Below are 13,422 nucleotides of genomic sequence, written 5' to 3' on the forward strand. Positions count from 1 at the left end.
GCAGCAGTTAGTATCACTTAACCGATAATTTGTAAGCCACTTCGGCGTTATCATAAAATTCGCCGGACGACCTTCGTCTAATGGGTTTGTTGACTTTTCTCCGTTAATTTAATCGTCTAACTTACAAAACAACAAACAGGACGCGAATTATACCCCCGGGTGTACGTTTCGAATGTTAATTTAACCTCTTGCACTCTGAAAAATGTACGTGTTTACCGTTGCGGATCACGGTTCGGGCATGACTCTATTCAACCGTCGTCTGAATGTTTACGTTGAAGAATCCTCGAAGAGACGGTGAATCGCGAATGTACGTTGTAAGTTGTAACCAATAGAAGCTTTTGTTTTCTTCCTCGCGCACCGCTTTTAGTCGACGTTTAACAGCAGAGAAGTCTTCTATTTTCGGGCGATTGTTTCCTTCGGTACGTCAACGAGAATCAAGGCCGGTTTCATTGGCAGTTAATTTTAGTCTTTAAAACAGAAACGCTTCATCTATCTTTCGATCAGTTTTTTGATGATAAAATCTGATTTTCATTCTTGTAAAATTTTTAATTAACGATACCGATGGAAATCGCGATGCGCGAATATTCGGTCATTTTCAATCAAGAGAGATACGTATACGTGGAACCGCGATGTATTTAATTAATCTCGCAAATACCAAAGATGATATAGCGGTGGAAGTAAAAAATCCCTTTTAACTCACCGCGTACCATTTCGTTGAAATTCCGCGTTCCGAATTGCATGACATTCGTTCGAGCGAATGGTGTTTCGAGCGCGGGCGGTTAAAATGGAGCGTAATATCGTTATAGCCGCGAGAGAATGCGATCGCCGGCGCATCGACCCCATCATACGCGACGATGATCGCCGCGAAACCAATCGGACACCGCAGGCGAAACGTCCGTCCATCGTTCGTCGAGCGCTCTTTAATTTCCGCGCGTCACGTTGCGTCGCGTTCGCACGCGGCTCCGATTTTGACAACCCATTCACGAAGAAGTCAAAACACGTCCCGAGAGGGGCGTCATCGCCGACTTGGACTGTCGGTCGGGGGTGGGCTTGATCGATAACGCCACGATGGGCATCAGCGATGGCATTATTCTCGATGATGAGCGACGAATACGAATGACGGGTCTTCTCTACCACTGGGTCTCTTCACCCTCCTCGGTGGCCCGGGCCATTAAAAGGGCGAAAGATGTCCCAAAAGGGATATTGCGCGCGCCCGGGCTTCGCTCTCCGAATAGGTCGCGACCGCGCCGGATAGATGGATGGAGGCTGTCTCACCTACGACACCCGCGGCTCTCTCGGTGGTTTTGCTTCGGTGAGCCCACATGTCGTCGTTAATGTCGAAGAGGCGAGAGTGGAAACGGGACTCGCGCCCTGATCGGCCCACCCTGGCAAATGTATCTCCCTAATAGAGCAGCGCCCGTTAGAGAGTGGATTCTCGCCCGGGGACGAATCGAGCAGTATCTGTCGGCATTTATCATCGATTAACTTGTAAACGCGCGGGCTATCTTTATCTGTGTGCGCGGAAACTTACTCTGAGAGAGAAACACGTGGGACGGAGATAAATCATTCCGAGATTTTCTAACGCGGCAGATCTTGTTAATTTTCGCGTGCAGCGCAGCAATATAAAATTTATATCGACTGTAATGCGGATAAACACAAACGCGATAAAAACGTTGCGTTTCTGAAATGGCAAGGGATTTATACACGGTAAAGTTTATTTTTAGCCGCTGAAAAAATAGTATAGTGATCTTTCAATACGCGATATTACAATAAGCAAGTCGATGCACGAATTACCTAACAATAAATTATTATAGAATTTTTGAAAATGTGTAAATATAGGTATCTCTTTCCGTTCTACTATAACAAATTTTTTCTTTACAACTGGAGTTTATATTATTTTCATTACTTTAAACGTCGATCAGAATTACGCAGTATTTCAAAATATTCTACGCAATGCGGAATTTTATTCCTTTTTACCCGTTTTATTGAATTAGTTATCATGTATTATATGATATTCGCGAATATTGTTTAATTTATAGCATACCGATCCTTCGTTCGAGTAATTAACTTTAAAATTCGATTTGTATCTCAATTTAACTAGATGATTTTATAGAAATACACGGAATAGGTAATTAGTAAGGTGGGTAATTACTGGATAAATAAGCGGCCGAAGAGGAACCGGGCAATAATAAAAAGCGTAAAATATCTTGTGTGGGCGCGCGCAGTCCCGGTCTATCCCGCGTAACTGGTGTGAGATTTTTCACTACGCAATGCTGTACAATAATTGTTGGATGTTGGCCAGTTTAACGCCTGAAACCAATCGTCGATAATAAAATCGCCATACAGTATTTCACGGCAAAAAATACTATTCGAGTGTTGTATCATCAAACACTTGACAGTATATATAAGCTACACGCATCGATTATACATCATACTTTAGCCCATAGATCATTGGTCATCATGAAGTAATAGTGATCTATTACAAATAACTATCAGAAAAATCATCAGAAAAATAATCGCAATAAATTTTATGTATTCTTGAAAGCAGATATTGTATTATGGTTTCAGCCGATAAATAATTCCTTCCGTTTTCATATACAAGTTTCGATTAAATTTCGCATCTTAATATAACATGGCATAGAAATATAATTTTTATAGCATTTTTTGAATCGATATTTAATTTTAACCAATATTAAAATAAAAATTATACTGAGAATATATCAATAAGATGTCAAATGATAAAGAGAAATAAGTCACGAATACTTCTAACAATAGTTAAGATAAAATTCTGTTCGCGTATCGTGTATCTGGGAAAATACACGAAGGAACGCATTTTATTTTTCGGCTACGGCGATATAACTTCGTGCCTGATTCGAGCATACACAGGGGTGGTAGAATCCGCTCGTTGATGGTCCCGGATCTTCCTCCAAGAAACGGGATCGGAATAAAGTACGAGAAGGTATCGAGGTGGCGGCTAAAGGCGCGGCAGAACGAACGAGAATGCGACGTATCTGTCGTATCGGGCCTATTTATGGCGCTACTTGTCACCGCGGTGGCTTTCGTCGGTGTGAAATTTCGCCGACTATGGTTCCTTGCGAGAGATCACTGCGAAAAAGAGAGAGACAGTGTATCCCCGCTATATTTGGTCTGAAATCCGGATAGAAGGAAGCGCAAAAAATTAATGCGACGGATAAAGAGGTCAACATCTAGAAGAGATTCGCGATGAAAATGTTACACCTCTGTGCGACTGTACGGAATTACAGTAGGGACGCGATGGATTTCAGTGCTATCTCTATTTACGTTTCGCTTTTCATCACAATCGTTTGGATTATCGTTTCGAAATCGCATTTCGATATCCCGTTTATTTCGATATCCCGTTACATAATTATCTCGAAAATAGATTCAAATCAACTAATTTCGAGAACTGTATGTGTGCGCGATCTCACCGAAGATACGCAAACTTCGAATAACGTTAGCGACGCTTATGTTAACCGAAATTTAATTTAAAGGTTAATCACAGACATTATTTAATATAGCGAAAATTAAAAAGTAATACGGAATCTATTTGGATATTTCTTAGATCCTTGATAACAAAAATATCTGAGCTATTTTTTTAACGCGATAATTCATCTATATCAATATTTCATTACTTTTGTCGGCTTAATAACGTCGGGGACAACGGCCCGGTTCATTTCATTTCAAGCAACAACAGTCTGGAACCAACGGCCATCGTCTCGTCTCCGTCCTAAGCTTGCGCACCCGTCCTATTCCAATGCGGACTCGACTTGTCATTCTGACAACGTGTGTGTCCAAGAGGAATCGCGCGCTTGAAAAATGCCCTTTTCCTCGGAGGAGGTAGAGCCATGGTGTCGGATCGGCCGAACGGATCTACGTAGGGAAGAGGAGGAGGAGGAGGAGGAGCGGGAGCAGAAAAGAGGACAACGAGGAGGCGGAGGTACGCGGTCCGCAGTCACATCGGCAGCGACACTAGCAACCCAGAAGCCACCCCACAGATACCGCCGAGCTGTTGGACAAGCTGTAGCCTTCACAACCGAATTAGAATGAATCGACCCTCGCCCGCCCTTTCGTCTCCTTCTACTCCTTCTCCCTCCTGTCTTCTTGTTTATACTCTTCTCGCGCTTTTCGAGCTCCCTCGTATTCCCTCTTTCTCCTCCTTCTTTCTTCGACATTCTTCTCTCGCTCTCTCCACGTTTACCTTTTATCCTTTTTCCACTCTCAGATTTTCCTTCTATCCTCCGCGCCTTTCTCTTTCCTCGAGATGTTCCTCTCGCGCGCCGGATGCCCCTCGATTCTTCCTTTCCGTAGTTGCTGAAACGCTTCGCCGTCGCCCATGCACAAAACCCCCGTGCTTCCTTCGAGACTGTGCTCCTTCTCCCGCTTTCCCCCCTCGGGTCGCCGTTTCACCGCCCTTCATTGAATCTTGCCGGCGCTAACCCCTGCCGGCGCTTCTCTCTGCCTCTCCTTCTCTCTCTCTCTCTCTCTCTCTCTCTCTTTCTTTCTCTCTTTCTCCCTCCCTCGTTCCTCGTCCGGATGCCCTGAATATCTTCCTTCACTCGACTTATATAAAGTTTTTACGATTTTTCGAGCTTTACCTTTCGAGATTCACCTTCTTTCCCCCTTCTCTCCCTCTCTCTCTTGCTTCGTGTCTTTTTCTGTCCCTTGCGACCCGCGACGGCGCGCGCGACCCGGGGGATAATCCCGTGTATCTTTCGGATAAGAGACCTATAAATTTGTTTGCCTTGTCACCCACCCCGTTGCCTCCGAACCCCCGCCCACCACGCGCGCATTAAGGCGGCAAGCTCCAATCTGTCGGTTTACCGCCGATATGGCTCCCGCGACGGATTCGCTCCAGAAGGACTCCTATTCCTGTTACCGCGCGGAGATGGAGAAGGGGATGGGGTGGCCGTGGGACGGGCGGGGACAGGGATGAAAGACGAAGGGGGAAAATCGCGCGACGAGGTTTCGTCTACCGCTCCGTGGGTGTATCCCCCCGGCTTACCGGGATTCTTATGAATTTCCGGGTCCCCGCCATCTTGCCGGGATCACGCTCGCCACCACCGCGCCGTTGGGCCGCGTCTCCTTATCGAACTTTGAAATAACGCGACCTCCACGCGCACATCAGCATTTACATTGAATTCCCGGCAGGAAATAGTTGTCGGATTATCCGACGTTGCTCGCTGACGGCCCGTTGGCTGGTATCCGTAATAATTCATAAATATTCTATTGGTCGAAGAGACGAATGATATCTCCTTCTATAATGGTACTCCTGTACCATCGTTTCTACTAAATTTATATTTGAATAATAAAAGCAGACATCTCGCAACTATAAAACTTTTGTCTTGTCCGCAATTACTAACATCCTTTTTTTCTTTATTAATAAAACAAGGTTAATATATGAGAATGTCAAAAATATATTTGATATTTAATCTGAGATAAAATTGGCAAAAGCTGTGTGTTATTAATTATTCTTATCATTGCAGATACGTGGATAAAGATATGGTAATAATTATACGGTGCGCTTTCGAAAATTAAAGTCTTCGAAATAGCAGGTGTTGAAGAAATTTATCAATGTTCAATGATCAAACCGTGCAATGTGTGCGTGTGCCATTACATTATTTCTTTTTTATATTGGCTGTGACATTGGGAAGAAAATTGTTCTCTTTTCTCGCAAGCGTATCAATTTGTCATCGATACGACGGCTAATTGTACGTTCAGACATCGAAACCTCAATGCACATTCCGCTTTGGCGCGATGCACTGTTAGCGGCGCGGTGCACTAATTTCAGCTCCGATTCATTAACGCGGATCTCCAGAGACTAGTGAGGAGCCGTGCTAAACGACCTCATTAGCAGGCGCGGCAAATGCGTTTGCTACTTCATCCGCGATTTTCCGTGATAGTGAGCCCTTGTTACTTGGCAACTCTATGAAACTCTCCGCTTGTTCTCCGATCGTCAAAGACACGACCGTTCCTCAAGATATCTCACATAACAGATGTAAACTTTCGCGAAAATCGGTATAATATCGGGGTTAATTAATCGCGATTGTTAGAAATATTCTCTATTTATTTGAGGATTAAAATATTCCTTCAACAATTAATTTAATTAACGATAAAATCAAGTAATAAAACGTCGGGAATATAACGAGACTACACGACAAAAGAAGAAAAAATTTATATAAAATGGAAAGTCGAAAAATTCTATTTTTTATCTATTTTATTTAAAAATTCTATTTTTTATCTATTTTATTCAAAAATTCTATTTTATTTAAAGATATTGAAGACAGATAAAAACGCTATCCAATCAATGAAAATCTATTTTGTGTTTATATCAATAGTTCGTATAGAGTGTATCTGATGTTCCTTTGATTCTTTTGATGCACGATGACTGATTTTTATTTGTGTATGATGAAAAAGCGTTAAAAAATATTTCAGGATTTATATAGATATGTAACGTTTATTCATTCTATTCATGAGATGAATTGTGGGATATACTCACAATTTTTTATCGCACATTTTTGTGGATATACTCTATACTTGTATTACATTAAAAACTATCACAATGAAAATTTATACATATATTTTGTTTCATTAGTTTTATTAAATAAGCATTTGTAAATAAAATTTTTATAGCGTTAAGTTATAGTGTTAACTAAACTTTAGTATCATGCTAAATATCAGTCTAAATTAAGCATAAAATGAATGGACATAAATCTTTTGTATACTACTTAGAAAAATTATAACAATGTATATGCTATATTTTAATAAATCGCAACACTTAATCAAGAAAATAATCATAACTTTCCGTTTACCGCTTGAGTTTAGTGGCACTTGCCGACCAACGAAAAATACATGGAATATCCGGGGAGCGAACTGTTCGCAAGGGATGATACCCTTGGAGTGGAGGCAGCACCAACCACAGCCCTGTGTTCCTGAGAGTGAATAACTACAGGCAATAACTTCGCCTTACCATCATGAAGTTTGTACCCCTAAACGATAAACTTGCGAAAAACGTTACCGTTTATAGTAAATATCGTTTCTCTTAATCGTCCGTAACTAGATACATTTCCTATCTCACCCACTATAGGCAACATTTCTATCACTACCTGTGATAATTGCCATTTCCAATTTGTGATTTTCGCTTGATCGAACTATCCGATAATACAGAAAGCTGAATTTATCATGCGATAAGTAGTATACATCCGCTAGTTTATATCTTTAACTTTATCTTGATATGTTTATCGATTTGATGTTACTGTGTAAACAGATGTTATTTGAAACAATTGATGTGACATTAACAGAGCATATTAATTTAATTGTGCGATACTAAATATAACGAAATATTATAATTTATTTTGAAATTGTTAATTTTGAAATTATTAATTACGTGCCTTATTATTTGCTAGAAAACAATTATTCAACTTGTACATTAATAAATAAGGATACTTAATTACGAAATTATGGAATAAAAAATTTTGACAATGGAGATAATAAAAGCTAATATTGTACACCTACAAGATCGACAGTTATTTCGTTATTGAAGTTTCAGTTAGTAGGTTCTTTTTGTAGTTCTAATGCCAAAGAAAAGAAAAAGAATTATTTAAATAAAATTAAAATGTTAGTTCATACTGAAAAGCAGGAAAAATAAAAGATTTATCTCATTTCATGTATAAATATCTTTATATTCACACAAGTATAATCGAAATTTCTAAAACATTGAGAATTGCAGAACATCGCGATTAGCGTCTTTTGATAGAAGGCCCTTCTAGCGCAAGATATCCGGATATAATTTTTCGTGTTGAACGCACGAAAACGTCGGGAAAAGGGGAACGAAAGGATTTCAGACTACTGAAGAAGAATTTGAAGAAGTTTATGTACACACTCTCAGCAAACGCGAGTCACCCTCTTCTTCTACAACAAGCGGTCGCGTGCGCGAGATCCTTCTCTTGAAAGGGTTCCTCACGGTGCAAAGCCGAGAATCCCCGATATAAATGTCAAGTTCGCCTTTCGGCTTTCCACCTCCTCCCTGCTCTCGCGCATTCTCTGCCCCTCTCGCCTTTCGTCACCGTCGAGGGAGAAACTGTCTCTTTTGCTATCCCTCGACGTGACTATATCTCCCCGTTCTATTCCTTTCCTCTCTACCCTCATCCCTCCCTTGTCTCGTATTTTCAGATCTCCTCTTGTATCTCAACTACCCTCTCCTGTTTTCCTCCGTCCTCCCGCTGCCACGAAATTTCAACTCCTCTCGGTCTCTTTCGAGCGCGTACCTATATATCTATTTCCATCGTTCTAAAGTCCCCCGCTTGATCTTTCTCTCCCTCGTGTTGTTGTCCGTCTCCCCTTGACCTCCCTTCCCTCCTTCTTCCGGGTCCTGCCCATTTCACACCAGTGCGAAACAACAAACGAAGTACAAGAGGAGTAACAGCACCCCGGCTCGGGCGTAATCGCGCCGATCTTCGCCCAGGAAGTGAGAAGGCAATTTGGGCGAACCGCACACCACCGGCCAAAGGAGGGAAAGGTCCAGCGGATAACGAACGGCCCTACGGGAGGTAATTAACGGTGTTTTCCATCCCCCGGAGTAATGTTCCTCGTTACGACGGTTCCCGCTCGTAGAGCACACAGGACGGTCAGAGAAAGGAGAGAACTTTGTAGCAAGGAAAGGGCAGGCTTTCTTCGATCGCGCGCACGACGAGTCCGACGGCAACGATCGAAACGAACACATTTTATTAACGCGAATAATAAAATATTGCTTAATCATTTAAAATAGCGAAATAACCGAGAGCTGACTTCTATTTAGAATAGCTTTTTATCTTATGTATCAGAAAAAATAAATATTATATTTATATCAATAACAAAATCGATCTTTTCTTTAAGGTTTAGAGGCAAGAAGATTTATAGTCGATAAAAAATACTTTACGATTAAAATAGCTAGATCTGTTATTTCTATTCCGTGACTGGTTGCCTAGGTATCCTCCGTGGGGATTCCAGTAGCTGAAGATTTCTCCCATGTAAAAAAAAAAAAAAAATCTGTTATTTCTGTGATTTTAGCATTAATTAAGTTTGAATGAATATAATAAATTTAGGATTAACAGATTGAGTCCTCAACAAGAATTAAGAGCTCCAAAAAGCAGTTATAGTTTCTCAACTGTCAGGCTTGACATGAAAGAGTAAGAGAAGTGAACTTTATTTCTCTAAGCTTTATGCATTTTGTTTACAAGCATGTCTCTCTATAGTATATCTAAAAAATGTCTTGATATTAAGATTTCACATTTTCTCATTGCTTTAATACAATCGTAAAAGTATCGCCGACATTACATTACAGAAACGCTGCGGCGCGCCCTTCATCCTTTTGTCTTCGAATGTACCTTATCTAAAGTATGTCTGAGGATGAATAAAGGTTTATTCGCGCGCAGGGCTCAGTTCCCAACGTTTGATCGCGATGAAAGCAACCGCGGATCTCGAGGGCGTCTTGGGTTATGATGGCGCAAATCGCTCGGCCATTCAGGATTAGTTGTCATATGTAACAGAAGGCAATACAACACAACATGTTTATCACAAAAATAACAATGAATAAAGAAGTAATTTTAATTTTTATTCCGTACTTGAAAAAATTCTATGACATTATTATTATATATTAAGGAAATCGTGTTGGAAATTGCAGAAAAGATACACGTATCGGAGATAAATAAATTAAATGAAAAAGTATTTTGTTTCAAAAGTTTTTGGTAAATTTATTTATAGGAAATATTTAAGAGGAAAAAATCTATGTATCTATTACTATATATTATTCTTGTTCATACTTTATTTTGTAATATCAAATTGTAAATCGACGAGCTTTTTTTCCGTAAACTAAGGAATTGTCTAAATCTGTTCCTAATTTCGACCGCAACGAGATTAACGTGTCCGTCTGTGTGGGGCAAATTGTCAGCGACGCTCTTACGCAGCTGAAGATTTGCCCGATTTCGTAGACTGCTCATTCTTCCTCGAGCCGAGACGAGGAGGGTCTTCCTGTGGGTGATGTTAGAAGGGGCGGTCACACGAGTAACGTCGTGTGCCGTCTTTACACGTGTGCTACTTTACGCGTACGCACGTATACGTGCACGCACACGCGGCCACACGTGACATACTCGTATACACGCGCACGTATAGCGGCGGGCGACTGCGGCGGAACGCGGCCAGAGAGTTGCCTCGCCGGTAAATAATGCAGGCCGGGGTAATGGCGCTATCTCTGCGCATCTTTTATTAAACGTTCGCTTCGCCATCCTCCCGCCCCGTGTACCCCCGCGTGCCCATCGAGCGCCTTCTCCCCGTACCCCGTTGCCAACACCGTCCTACTCTCCGCGTGCCACCCACCTATATCCCGCCCTGAACCTGCACCCCGGCACAGTCGGGTTACTGCCACCCTGACTGCTCTCTTCTTGGCGGATTCGGGATAGGGACGGGGATTGACCGACCGTGCAATCCGCGCCATACCTCATTGTTTCACGGAGCGAGTTTCATCGAGACCGTCAACGATGTTTCTCTCGGGGACCATGACGTACACCGACATATTCTGGGCCTGCTACGGCTGCTACGCTAAACTTGTTATTGTTCGTTTTTCAAAGTCGAGTTGTTACAAAAGAGACGGTCCGTTGGTGCTTAATTGACTGTCATGTATGATTTTTCAGTAAACATCGTGCAAGCTTTTTTTAATAATATATTTATAGCTGCAAAATAATTATATGTCACGATAAAAGCCGATCTGGATGAATAAGATGGATCAAGGCAAGGCCCAATAGCCTGCAGTTATATTCATTTAATTTCAACACGTCGAATAAGACAAATTTTCAAATAAAGTTTGCTCTATTTACATAAAAAATAAGAATATTAAAGGATTAGTTATTTTTACTAAATGTATTTCTTGTTTGTAAAGAGGCCTGTTATTGGGGTATATATAGAATCTTTTTCAACGCGCGTGAAAGAAATAAAGAGAAATTCTTATAATGTTTCTAGATTTAATGTAATAATTTTTCTTCCTTATTTATCACGCACAAATTGTAGTTTTCAATCAGATTGCAAGATTATATTTTTTCACAGACTTGATGCACTTGACGCATTTGCGCATAATCGAGCGACGTCGATAACGCGACGGAGTTATTAACCACTCTGGTGAATATTATTTTATATTTTAACCGTCGCACGAATCGTTGAAATTTAATCGCTCGTGGAGACACGAGAGAAGGTCGGTATCCGATTTGAAGCGCAATCCACTCGAGCGTGGAAGCCCGGAGGGTTGCGCTACCGATTTTCGTGGCGGTGCTGATTTCAATTAGCATTATTATTAGGGCCGCGTCGTCGAGGACAAGGAACGTTGGATGTTGTCGACGTCGTCGTCATCATCGTCGCCGCCGTCCTTGTCGTCCTTCTCGTCCATCCGCAAGTTTGTCTGAACGCGCAGGTCTCTCACACGTACAAGCACACACAAATACACGTACATCTACACCTACGGAACCAGGGACCACCCCGAGCGACTGACGCTTTGCTAGGGGGTGTTTGAAAGCGGTGAAATCAATGCCTCTGTTTGCACTGTTGAGGTCGAACCGAATTCCGTTCCTGCCTGCACCTATACACTCACCCGTACACGGCGCACGTGCTCACGAGTACGCGCGCAACTCTCTCGTCTACTCTCTGTCAAATAAAGCGGACTAATGTATATGTACATTATTGTCGGTGTATTCGAACGTACGCGACGTTAATTATCATAATCACTTATTGGATTTCGTCTGGATTAGTGTTCCTAAAGAGTCCATGATGTTGACAGCTAGTCAAGCAATTGTATAATGATTTTCTGTTTCTTTCCATGTCGCACAGTATCGTAGATATAATGCAAATAACGAACAAGAATTTAGATAATAATTTGCTCTAATTAGTATTGATCTCGTTAACGCTAAAAGTAAGTAAATTATCAAAACAGCTAGATAATTAACAGACGCCTTTCATAGAGATTTAAACAGGTGTTAATATCCTTCTTTTTTTTAAATTAAAAGTTAATCCTTTAAATAAGGCACAATTATCGAAAACTGTAAGGAGATTGCAATTTTGTTAATATATACATTATTTAAAGAGTATTCCAAGCATATTTATTTCTATAGATTTTTTAGAGAACTTGAAATCAATTATTTCTAGCAAAAATGTAATGCATTCTTTATATTTTCTTGTTTATTGGTATTATTAGTATTTAAATAAAATTAAATAAAAATATGATTAAAAAGAGACAGAGAGGACAGCTTAGCTGTATAGGCTCTATTTAGCTATAACAAGCGTGACGCGAAGGCGAACTGATGAGAAACTAACGGCGCGCGAAAAAGCGAATTGGCAAGCTCATAATCGTTGATCTCCCCTGACGCGCGTACGTACGTTGTAACCGTGATACCTAGGACAATCGAGAGACGTTCCAGTGGTGATGGCAGAAAACAGAGTGACAGAGGCTGAACAAGGAAAGAGAGAAGCGCGGACGTGAAAGATAACGGCTCACCGCCGATCGATCGATCCGTCGAGGCTTTTGTTCGTCTACGCGGCCTGCTATCCGATTTAACTACGAATACTTGATGGAAGGAGGCGTATCGAGGCGTTCCGGTAAGAAGCGGCTTTTATCTCCCGGTTAAGCTAAAGTGCATGAAAGCGCCGCGCGAAAGTTGGGGGAGGGAGATCTTGAACATGACGTACGCTCGTAAGTATTACATAAAAAAATCAGTGCAAGTATATATATTTTTCTAGAGAGAAATTTGCTTCAAATTATTCAGGAATACAATGATTGTAAAAAGAGGTGGATATCCAACATTTTTATACTTTAGAAAAAGTACAAAATATAAATGTAAAACTTGAAGTTTTTAAGAAATAGGGTGCTGCAAGATATCTTTTAACGTGATTCATTAAAACAAGAACCGTTAGAATGTTAAAAACAATTGAGTAAGAGAAAATCTGATTCACAAGATGATTTATACTGTAAATGTGACTAACTGAAAATTTACAACGATAGATATTTACTAAATATCTATCGTTGCACGCGAGCGTCAGCAATTCAACGTTTAAAAAAATCGAAATTAATCTCATCACGATATTTTCCTTGCTTCGTCAGCGATGGGGAGGAAGGAGAAGTATAGAGAAATACCGCAGGGCGTAATGCGCGATTAAACGCTCGTATAAATACGCGTTTATGCGCGTAGGGTACGCAGTAGCGAGTCTCGGCGTATTCGCAGACACGGCTGCGACAGCTATTGAACTATTACACGCTTAACTGGAATGGACTGACTGCAGTGGCGTGCCTTGCTGCTCTCGGTGCGTGTGGTGTCACGACCTCAAGCGAGTAATCCCCATACGAATCCGAGAACACAGAGCGGTACAACTCTGTTTAACCCGTCAACGTTC

This window comes from Temnothorax nylanderi, unplaced genomic scaffold (assembly GCF_030848795.1).
Source record: "Temnothorax nylanderi isolate EJ_2023f unplaced genomic scaffold, tnyl_v1.0 TNYL_tig0024_pilon, whole genome shotgun sequence".
Classification (NCBI taxonomy): Eukaryota; Metazoa; Arthropoda; class Insecta; order Hymenoptera; family Formicidae; genus Temnothorax; species Temnothorax nylanderi.